Here is an 11,053-nt window from a genome sequence, read left to right on the forward strand (position 1 = left end):
GAACTTATTTACAAAACAGAAACAGACTTAGAGAACTAACTTGTGGTTACAGGGCAGGGGGGTTGGGGGAAGAGTCGGGGGGTGGGGGAGGGATAGTTAGGGAGTTTGGGATTGACATGTATACACTGCTATATTTAAAATGGATAACCAACAAGGACCTACTGTATAACACAGGGAACTCTGCTCAATATAATGTAACAACCTAAATGGGAAAGGAATTTGAAAAAGGATAGATACATGTATATGTATAACTGAATCACTTTTCTGTACATCTGAAATTCTCACTACATTGTTAATCAGCTGTACTCCAATATAACATAAAAAGTTAAAAAAGAATCTATTTAACTGTAAAAAAAGAAAATTTGAAAAAGAATAGATACACGTATATGTAAAAAAATAATTTAAAAATAATTCTATAAAGCTGTTTAATTCATTGGAAGGTAAGATTAGAGGTACAGTGTTACTTAAATCTATATTAAGTATTATCTAATTCAATGATTGCTGGAACTGGGAAGAAAATAAACTGCTTTAGTTTATGCATATAAATACCAGACACTCAATGCAACCACTGTAAAATATGAACATGGTGCTCACTGCCAGAAAGCAGGATCTTTGAAAGCAGCATGCCTGTATCATCATATGCGCAAGCTGATTCTATCCTTCTAGCACTGACTTCAAGCGGTTACAAATCCTTCATTCGTACAGTGTGCCATGATAGCATTTGAGCTTCAGCTCACAAACTTCACAAGTGCCAATGCAAGCACTAAACATTCTTGCCAGTCCTCATTTACAATCTAGTCCACCAGGTAATCCAGAATATACTTTTATTTTTTAAATTATCATTGAGAAGACAGTTCAATATATTTAAAATAATCATATCTCTCTATATGGAAAGAGCTTTTAAATATTAGTAAAGAAAGATAAGTAATCTTATTGACAAATAGAGAAAGAGCATGAATAGGTAGGCCACAAAATATGAAATTTAAATGGCATGTAGGGGACTTCCCTGGTGGCACAGTGGTTAAGAATCTGCTTGCCAATGAGGGGGACACGGGTTCGATCCCTGGGCCAGGAAGATCCCACATGCCGCAGAGCAACTAAGCCCACACGCCACAACTACTGAGCCTGCGCTCTAGAGCCCGCGAGACATCACTACTGAGCCCACGTGCCACAACTACTGAAGCCTGCATGCCTAGAGCCTGTGCTTCACAACAAGAGAAGTCACCGCGATGAGAAGCCCACGCAACTCAACGAAGAGTAGCCCCCGCTCGCCGCAACTAGAGAAAGCCCATGCGCAGCAACAAAGACCCAACGCAGCCAAAAATAACTAAATTTATATTAAAAATGGCATGTAAACAAATGAAAAGACTTCTGTTTAAGCATGGCAAATAAAAACATACACATTTCCCTTCGCTCCCTCCTATACTCTGCTAACGTTGCAGAAAGTAATGAAAAAGCACAACTCCACTGGGAAAGGAATGAGAGCAGATGAGTAACATGCATGTCATTTTGGAAACTGGGAAGCAGGTGGATGAGTGGCTCTTGACTTAGCAGTCAGAGTGGAACCTGAGACCGCAAGAGTGGGGAGTAAGGATGGCACGGAAGCAGGAAGCAGCAAGCCAGTTCTCACTGCAAACCCCCGAGGGCACAGGAATTGGAGGTACCTTTGAAATTCATTAATTAAATGAATTAATTAATTGCCATGGGGCACGCCCAATATAGGAAGACCTGTTGGAAGTGATAAAAAGGAGTAGTTATGTTTCAGATCCTCTCTCCTTTGCTGCATTGCTAAGCAGCTGCTCCCACCCTGCCCCAGCACAAAGCCAGAGGTTGACTCTCTCCTTCTGAATGTGGAAGCATGAGGTACAACTGAACTGGGGAGTAAATAAACAACCACATACTGAGTGGTAACTCCCCTCACCCCAGTTTATTCCCCATCTTGTGTTCAGAGTGTTAATTGGCAGGAGATTGGAGGGCTTTTCTCTGGGGAAAGTAATGAGTTCAAGAGAAGAGAACTAAAGCTAATGGCCTTTAGGGGTTTTCCTACAAAGCATTTCCCTCCCGATCACCCTACAGGGAAGCCAAAAAGTGAAAAATTTCCACCCATGCACGCAAAACTTCCAAACAAAGATCTTAAGGTCTCACTTCTAAATATGAATAAACAGTTAAGAATTATCAGTTATCTCAGAAATACCTATAACACGAAAGACAGGCATTGAACTTCCCGACAGCAACCCCAGAAGGGAGAAGACAGGGCAGGGATGCCTTCAGAATTCTGGAGGAGTTATTTCCAAACTGGAATTCCATGTGCAGCCACATTGATACTGATACATATTAAGAACGTGGATGGGGACTTCCCTGGTGGCGCAGTGAATAAGACTCCACGCTCCCAATGCAGGGGGCCCAGGTTCAGTCCTTAGTTAGGGAACTAGATCCCACATGCATGCTGCAACTAAGAGTTCGCATGCCACAACTAAGGAGCCCTGGAGCTGCAACTAAGGAGCCCGTCTGCTACAACTAAGACCCGGTGCAACCAAAAAAAAAAAAAAAAACCAAAAAAACCCCCAAAAAAAACCCAGCAACGTGGATGGAATAAAGGCATTTGCAAACTTGAAAGGTCTCAAAAATTTAAATCTCAGGGACCCTTTCACAGAAAGCTATAGGATTATGTTCTTCTCCAAAACAAATTAGTAAGTAAATAAAGAGGAAGATGGGATGTTCAGAAAATAGAGAATTCAAGAGGAGGGGAGGGAAAGGAATTCCTAGGTTTTCCTGGTGAAGAGATTCGTAGAGCAACACAGTCAGCAGCCTCGAGAAAACAGACCAAATTGGAGCAAAAGAACAGAGGGCTCTAGAGAAGACGTCTTGTGGGAGTGGGCCATTGTCTTATTGGAACATAATGGAGAAGATTATTAAAAATTCTGCCAAAGATCTTGGAGATGAAAGATGCATACAAAACTAAGCAAACAGGGCTTCCCTGGTGGCGCAGTGGTTGAGAGTCCGCCTGCCGATGCAGGGGACACGGGTTCGTGCCCCAGTCCGGGAGGATCCCACATGCCGCGGAGCGGCTGGGCCCGTGAGCCATGGCCGCTGAGCCTGCGCGTCCGGAGCCTGTGCTCCGCAACGGGAGAGGCCACAACAGTGAGAGGCCCGCGTACCAAAAAAAAACCAAAAAAAAAAAACAAACAAAAAAAACACACAAAAAAACCTAAGCAAACAAAATATTATTAACTCCAGGAAAAATAAACCACACAAGGAAATGTATCATAGTATACAACATGACTTAATTGTTAATAATACTTACATGAACATAATAATAAAATAATCTATATTGATGTAACCAAAAAAAGGCAGAAGGAAGTGTATGATGAAGTGTAGGGCTGAAGAAGCAATATAGGGAGTCTAACTTCACATCTTCCATAGTGGAACATCAACTGGTAATAAGTTACACTGAAAAATAAGGAATTAGTATTACAACACATTAATTAGAACTATAAAGCGAAGGAGAATGGATAAAAGAGTTAACAGGCAACTGTTGTTTTTCATTACCAGCCTGGTTATAACGTTGTAGTTTTGAAGCCATATATATGTGTATTATTGATCCTTCCCGCTTGGGTTTCATGCCCTTGTGTAGGCTCCTCCCACACTGAATAGGGTGGAATAAGTAACAGGATATTGTGGAAATGACAAAGTGTGACGTCACAGACTAGATCACAGGGGTACTATTGCATCTGTCCTGCTTTGTCTCCTGGGATAGCTGCTTGGAAGAAGCCAGCTGCGTGCTATCAGGACACGTGAGCAGCCCTATGGCGAGACCTATGTGTGCTGACTGTCAGCCTTGCTAACCAAGCGAGGGAGCCATTTGGAAGCAGCTCCAACAGCATCAGTCAAGCCTTCAGATGCCTGCAGCCCCGTCAACATTATGGCTTCAACTTCGCCAGAGACCCTGAGCCAGAAACACGCATCTAAGCGCTCACGAATTCCTGAAGCAAAGAAACTATGAAATAGTAAACCTTGTTTAGCCACTAAGTTTTGGGGAAATTTTGTTACACAGAAACAGACAATTACTATAAGCAAACACAGGCTAGAAAAGCTGACTAAGAAGGTGCAGGAAGTGACTGGAGAGCCTGGAGCAGCTGTGGTCCAGTGTGAATGCGACTGGCCACCAGGACAGGTGACCCCCCAGGATGGACATGTGAGACATACAAACACGTCTTGGAAACTCCCAGAAATTTTATGGAGTAAAGGCACTGTGAGGATGCTGGTGGGAAGGCTAGACTCCTGTTAATGGGGAACGGGAGTTTCAGGTTGCTGAAGAGTGGGGGGCACTGCACTGTGAATTGGCCAGCTTCCCAAGCCAGCAGTGACATGCACATACAGGTTATACATAAAACAGCTGGAAGAAAATATTAATAATGAAGGTATCTGTATGGTGAGATTATAAGTAAACATTTACCTGTTTCCTTAAACTGTTTTAAACTTTCCACATTTTCTGCAGTAAGCATGTTGGGTTAAAAAAATATTTTTAATTATGGTAAAATACACATAACATAAAATTTTTTAAAAGCTTAAAAAAACCTTTTTTAAAATTTTTGGCTGCGTTGGGTCTTTGTTGCTGCATGCAAGCTTTCTCTAGATGCGGCGAGTGGGGGCTGCTCTTCATTGCGGTGCATGGGCTTCTCATTGCAGTGGCTTCTCTTGTTGCAGAGCATGGGCTCTAGGCATGTGGGCTTCAGCAGTTGTGGCACGCGGGCTCCGTAGCGATGGTTCACGGGCTCCGGAGCACAGGCTCAGTAGTTGTGGCGCACGGGCTTAGTTGCTCTGCGGCATGTGGGATCTTCCCGGACCAGGGCTCGAACCCATGTCTCCTGCATTGGCAGGCAGATTCTTAACCACTGCACCACCAGGGAGGTCCCCACGTAACATAAATTTTACAATTTAAGTGTACAGTTCAGTAGTGTTACGTACATTCGCATTGTTGTGCAACCATCACCACCATCCTTATCTCCAGAGCTTCTTTTCCCCTCGCAAAACTGAAACTGTACCCATAAAACAACAGCCCCCAATTCCTCTTACCCAAGCCCCTGTTAACCACCCCTCTACTTTCTGTCTCTATGAAATTGACTGCTCTAGGGATCTCATACAGGAGTTGTCCTTTTGTAACTGGCTTATTTCACTTAGCATAACATCCTCAAGTTTCAAACCTATTACAGCATATGTCAAAATTTCATCCTTTTGTAAGGTTGAATAATATTCCATTGTATGTATGTACCACATTTTGTTTATCCATTCGTCTGCTGATGGACACTTGGGCAGTGCGTTAGTCTGCTCAGGCAGCCAGAACAAAGTACCCGGACTGGGTGGCTAAAACAGCAGGAGTTTATCTTCTCACAGTTCTGCAGGCTGGAAGTCCAAGATCAAGGTTTTGGCTGATTCAGTTTCTGGTGAGGGCTCTCTTCCCGGCTTGCAGATGACTGCTTCCTTGCTATGTCCTCACGTGGCCTTTCCTGGGGGTGTGCACACAGGGGAGAGAGAGTGTTTTCTCTGCTGTCATTTCTTATAAGGACACTAGTCCCGTTGGGTGAGGGACCCACCCTTATGACCTCATTTAACCTTAATTACTTCCTTACTCCAAATACAGTCTCACTGGGGTTAGGGTTTCAATCTATGAATTTTGGAGGGACATATACATTCAGTCCATACAGGTATTGTGTTTTTTGTTTTTGTTTTTTTTTGTATTGTGAGTAATGCTGCTATCAAAGTGGGTGTACAGACTATGCTGGTTTTCTATTCAGCATAAGTTCTTAAAATCAAATTTAAATTTAGAAGCAGCTCAGATTAAGGTAAAAAAAATTTCATCCTGCCATTTTTATCTTTTAAAGTCAATCATCTGACTCTATTAAGCCACAGTTAGGGATTTGTCACTGACACCTTCTAGAGGATTGGATGGCTGAATTGTTGGCTCCCTGGTTGCCTGGTGAGTGTATGTTTACCAGGGAGACTGACTCATGCTGGAAGCTCAGCTAAGAGCGGACTTATTGGAAGCACACAGCGTGGTTCATAGTTCGGAACCACGAACAATTAACCGAGCCTCAGAAGGACGGAGACCAGGACCATTCTGGAGTCTCAGGGACTAGAAGTGGAGTCGCAGCCTCATTAGGGCTCCCTTTCTCTCTCTCTCTCCCATCTGCTTACCCCTGCTGGGCTTCATTTTCTCCTTTCACTTCTTTCACTTTCTATGACAGGATCCAGAATCTCTTTCTTCCAAATCCAAGATCTGAGAGCAAAGAGACTCACCCCATCGGCTCTAGAAGAAAAGCAACAAAAAAGAACCCTAACTGGCTTGTTCCTGGACCAATCGCTGTGCCCCGGGTGCTGGACTGCTGTGCCTGAGACACACGTCCAGCCCTGTGGTCAAGGACTGCACCTGTTGTCAGAACAAGAGGAGGGATGCAGCAAAGATGAGCCACCACAGTAACTTCAGAAACACAGAGTGCGATAAAAACGCGACTTATTGCTAATATTCCTTCTTAGTTTGAGACTCAGTTTACCCACCTTTAAAATGGGGAAATAATTCCTACCTGTCTTACAAATTATTGGGGAGTTTAAATGAGATAATGGATGAGAAAGTACTCTGTGAATTATATAATGTGTGCAATGTAAGGCATTCATCATTGGTTAGGTACTGTATTTTCTCCACTTTATGGACGGAGACTAAGCAGAAAGAAAGGGTCATCTAAACCTAAGTTTCTAGATCAAAACGTTAGCCTGTTAACTTGGTGGATGTTTTCGAGACTTTTCAATAACTAGACTACTTACTTCTCTTTCTGACTTTGTAGGAACTCGGCAACCCAAATCTTCTAGTGTTACTGGGTCCTTTTGCAGCCCTCTTGCTGTGTGCCATGGGCGTCCCACCACGTGCAGCTCTCCAAGGTCAAGCCAGGGGATCACAGCACATGCTGGTGCCATTCCGGTGGTCTTGCCACCCACGGAGGCATGAGTCACCGACCAGGCAGTGGCCTGCTTGCCCACGAGCGCATCTGTGATAGAAAGGGCTGTGCAGAGATTATTAGGGATGGAGGGAGCCAGGACATGCTCTAGTGCAACTACCTCATTTTACTGACAAAGACCCTGAGGCCCCGTAGCAGGTGCGGCTGATCCCCGCAGCCACCTGGGCTGGTGAGCAGCTTCCGTGGGCGGTTCAGACAGAGGTTGGTGGTTCCCACCTTGGGCATCATTTCTCTACTTCTCTCCCATGGATGCTTGTTCAGCCTGTGTGCAGGGCAGCCTGAGCAATGCTGAGGGGGCACACTTCCACCAAAGCAGGTGGCACTGGTGGCTTTCTCCCCAGCCTTCAGTTGGACAACACTTCTCCTTGAAGCTGCCCTGGTGGGGTTCAACCCAGGTGACCCAGCCATTAGCATGTCCTTTACTGGCTTTCTCTCTCCGCTGCCTCCTTATGCCCACCCCCTCTCCTGTGCTTCCTGGGATCAGCTCTCAAAGAAGTGACTTGTCCCCAGATTCTCGCCTCAGACTCTGTCTTTGGGAAACCCAAACTAAGCCACCCGGGAAGTGATGCTAGCTAGGGATGGAGTTGGTACTAGGGCCCAGGCCATCTGACCCCCCTTTAAGTTGCAATTATCAGAGTGAACATGTGTTTGCAATTAGCCGCTCATCCAAGTAACCATCAGCCAACCAACCAACCAGCCAGATAAACCCATCAACCAATCAACCAACCAACCAACCAACTAGCTAACCAGCCAACTGGCTAACCAGCCAACCAACCAACCAACCCAACAACCCAACCGAAAAACCGTACAATCTGAATCCACCAAAATTTCTATGTCAAAAACTGTAGGGACTGAACTCATGGCTTCCAACCTCAGGAAAGTCAAATGCCGGGAAGTGGGGTGGACACACGGATTACAACTGAGAAAAGGGCTCTGGCTGCAGGGTGGCGTGTTGCGCGCCTTAGGCGGGGCCCCTGTCTGGGCAGTACTTTGCACGGCCTCTGAGGTTCATAGTCTGGTGTCCAGGTTTTAAAGCCCAGCGTTGTCATTTCATCCTCCACGTGCAGCTGGTGACCCTGTGGGGACAGGCTCGCCGTCACAGGACCCAGATCCCTCAGCCATGGCAGGCCTGTGAATAAGTGTTCACAGACAAAGGTGGTGGCTGCCGTCTCCGCAGGACACCCCACGGGGGGACAGCTCAGGACTCTAGCTCCCAGGTCAGAAAAGGTCTGGTTTCTGTGCTCTGAGTACAAACCAGAGCATGAGGAACACCCAAGGCAGGCTGCAGAGCGCGCTTCTCCCCACCGCAGGCATTCTGGCTAAGGGACGGGAGTGCTCTCCTGGCATTAGGACGCCCTCTCCTGCACGAGATCAGAAAGCCCACACTCTAACCTGCCTCTCCAGTTCTTCAGGGTCTGTGTGCAGATCATCCCCTGTGTTAGCAGGTCTTGTGCTTAGGTATGGGGTCAACAGAGCTGGTTAGGGCACAGGTTTGAAGTCGCTCCAGTCCTGAGGATGTGAGCTACTCACCCTCCTGGTGGGCTGCACCTCTCCCAGTGTGCAGCATTGATGGGTTAGTTTTCCACTCATTTCTTTCTCAAAAGGTGCCCCTTCCTCCAAGTCCCAAGAGTTTCTCCTTATGAGGTCACCGCCTGTGAGATACGGTGCTGTGCAGGGAAAGGCAGCCTCAGTGGAGGAGAGTACAACACACAGACACTATCAGAATGGACTTCTGAACTCACAGCAGCCAGCATAGTGTCATGAGCTTCACATTCTCATATCTTTCTCTTTTTTTTGCGGTGCACGGGCCTCTCACTGTTGCGGCCTCTCCTGTTGCGGAGCACGGGCTCCGGACACGCAGGCTCAGTGGCCATGGCTCACGGGACCAGCCGCTCCGCGGCATGTGGGATCTTCCCAGACTGGGGCACGAACACGTGTCCCCTGCATTGGCAGGCAGACTCTCAACCACTGCGCCACCAGGAAAGCCCTCTCATATCTTTCTTATTCCAAAAGAAATGCCAAAGCCCGGTGTGAAGGGAAATGATTAGACCACTCAGAACAATTTGCCTTTATAAAACAGACAGCTTCCCAAAGCAAACACCTGAACGAGTTGATCTGATTGCCAGAGGACGTGTGTCTCAGGGCTGATTCACTGGATCACACAGATGCAATTTTCCTAGAGAGTCTTGTCACCCTGGCTGTTGTTTAGACTGTGGAATTCTAGAATCACTAGGCTTACTTTCCGGCATAGCCAGGGGCAGATGCAGGGTTGGACATTTTTGTCTGATGTCCTGTAGGGTAAAGCTACATCTTTTTTTTTTTTTTTGCGGTACGCGGGCCTCTCACTGTTGTGGCCTCTCCCGTTGCAGAGCACAGGCTCCGGACGCACAGGCTCAGCGGCCATGGCTCACGGGCCCAGCTGCTCCGCGGCATGTGGGATCCTCCTGGACCGGGGCACGAACCCGTATCCCCTGCATCGGCAGGCGGACTCTCAACCACTGCGCCACCAGGGAAGCCCAAGCTACATCTTTTACACTTGCTTGAAGGTGAGTGAGCTTCTGTAGTTGGAAACACTCTGGGGCTTCATGGAAATTTGCTAAACCTGCTTATTTTGAAGAAGTATTTGATCCCATGTAAAATTATGAGTCCCTTTAGCGTGCTTTAGAATGGAAAGGCCTGGATGACTCCTCCATTAAAAGTCCAGGGATGTGGAGTTTTATTCTTTACCTTTGGAAATCCTCAGATCAACTGAATTCAATTAAATTCAATAGGTATTTTATTTGAAGACTCATTTGGAGCATGCAGGGTACACACATGTGAACACACACACACACACACACACACACACACACACACACACACACACAGCCAGAGTGATTTTCCAAACTGCGTTTCCAAAGGAAATCGAGTTTTAAAAGGTCTCATCCGGACTCACATCAATCAAAATGCCGCAGAGCAGCTGGGCCAGTTCAGTCCTGCACAATACCTGCCAGCGAGCTCCTATCTTCCACATTGGCGTCTAATGGGAATTTCTGCCTGCACGGGAGCCCGGGACAGAGGGCAGCATGGGGTCACGAGCCCCTTGGAGCTGCCCGGGAATACACAGTGCAGCCTCCATCTGCAGGATGCCAGCGTGGAGCTCGGCAAAACAGGGGGCAGGAGAGAAGGGTGGGTGTTTGTAAAGCCAAGAGGCCCAGGTGAGCTCCTTGGATGTTTTTTCTTCAAGAGGAAGTGCATTCCTTGTGTCTACCTTTATGACGTCCTTAAAAGGCTGGTGATGATATCTGCTCCTCCGGGGTGAAATGCCCACCAGTATTCCTTTCCTGGACGCCTTTTCCCTAGATCTGGGGGTCAGATCACCCAGTTAGCAGGTTTTCAGGGGAGAGAGGTAAAGGAAATCATGTGATGCCGTTAGCGATTTAATTTATGCAGCACTTCCTCCCAGCATGAGGGAGCAGACAGATGAGAGATTGACCCCCTAGGGCCTTGGGAGCAGAGCGCGCGCTTGATTGGACAGTGTCCAGAACTTCTTCTCTTAGGCAGTCCTTAGCTGCCTTTGCCTTGGAGGTGTTACATACCAGGGTTCTCGGCCTTCTCCAATCAATAGAAATTGACTAAAGGCTAGATGAGAAATTCAGGCAAGGCTTTATGGGGGCCCTGCTGCAGCAGAGGGGAGAGAGAACAGACATCAGGCTCCCTGGCTTGCTTACTCTCTGAGAGGGCGTGGTCGCGAGCTTGTTCCTTACAGGGGGTGAGGGTAGGGGTGCGTCCAGGAGTCGGGCCGGAGGGGTGGCTTAGGAGTTTTGCCCGCCCCTTAGGCGGTGTTGCGTGCAGGGGGCGTGCGCAGTGCCCTGCTTTTGCTCCCAACACCCTGTATTTGCTCCAGGCTCTTCAGAAGTGGCAGTTGGGTTTTTTGTTGGGTTTTTTGTTTTACTTTATTTTTGTCTTTCTGTATCTTTTGGGTCCAGAATTTGCCCAAACTGTGCATGCACACAGTTATTTTTAGTCCCGTGTAGTTTCTTTGTAGTTTGTCGCTCCAGGAG

This window comes from Leucopleurus acutus, assembly GCF_964270905.1.
Source record: "Leucopleurus acutus genome assembly, chromosome: 14".
NCBI lineage: Eukaryota > Metazoa > Chordata > Mammalia > Artiodactyla > Delphinidae > Leucopleurus > Leucopleurus acutus.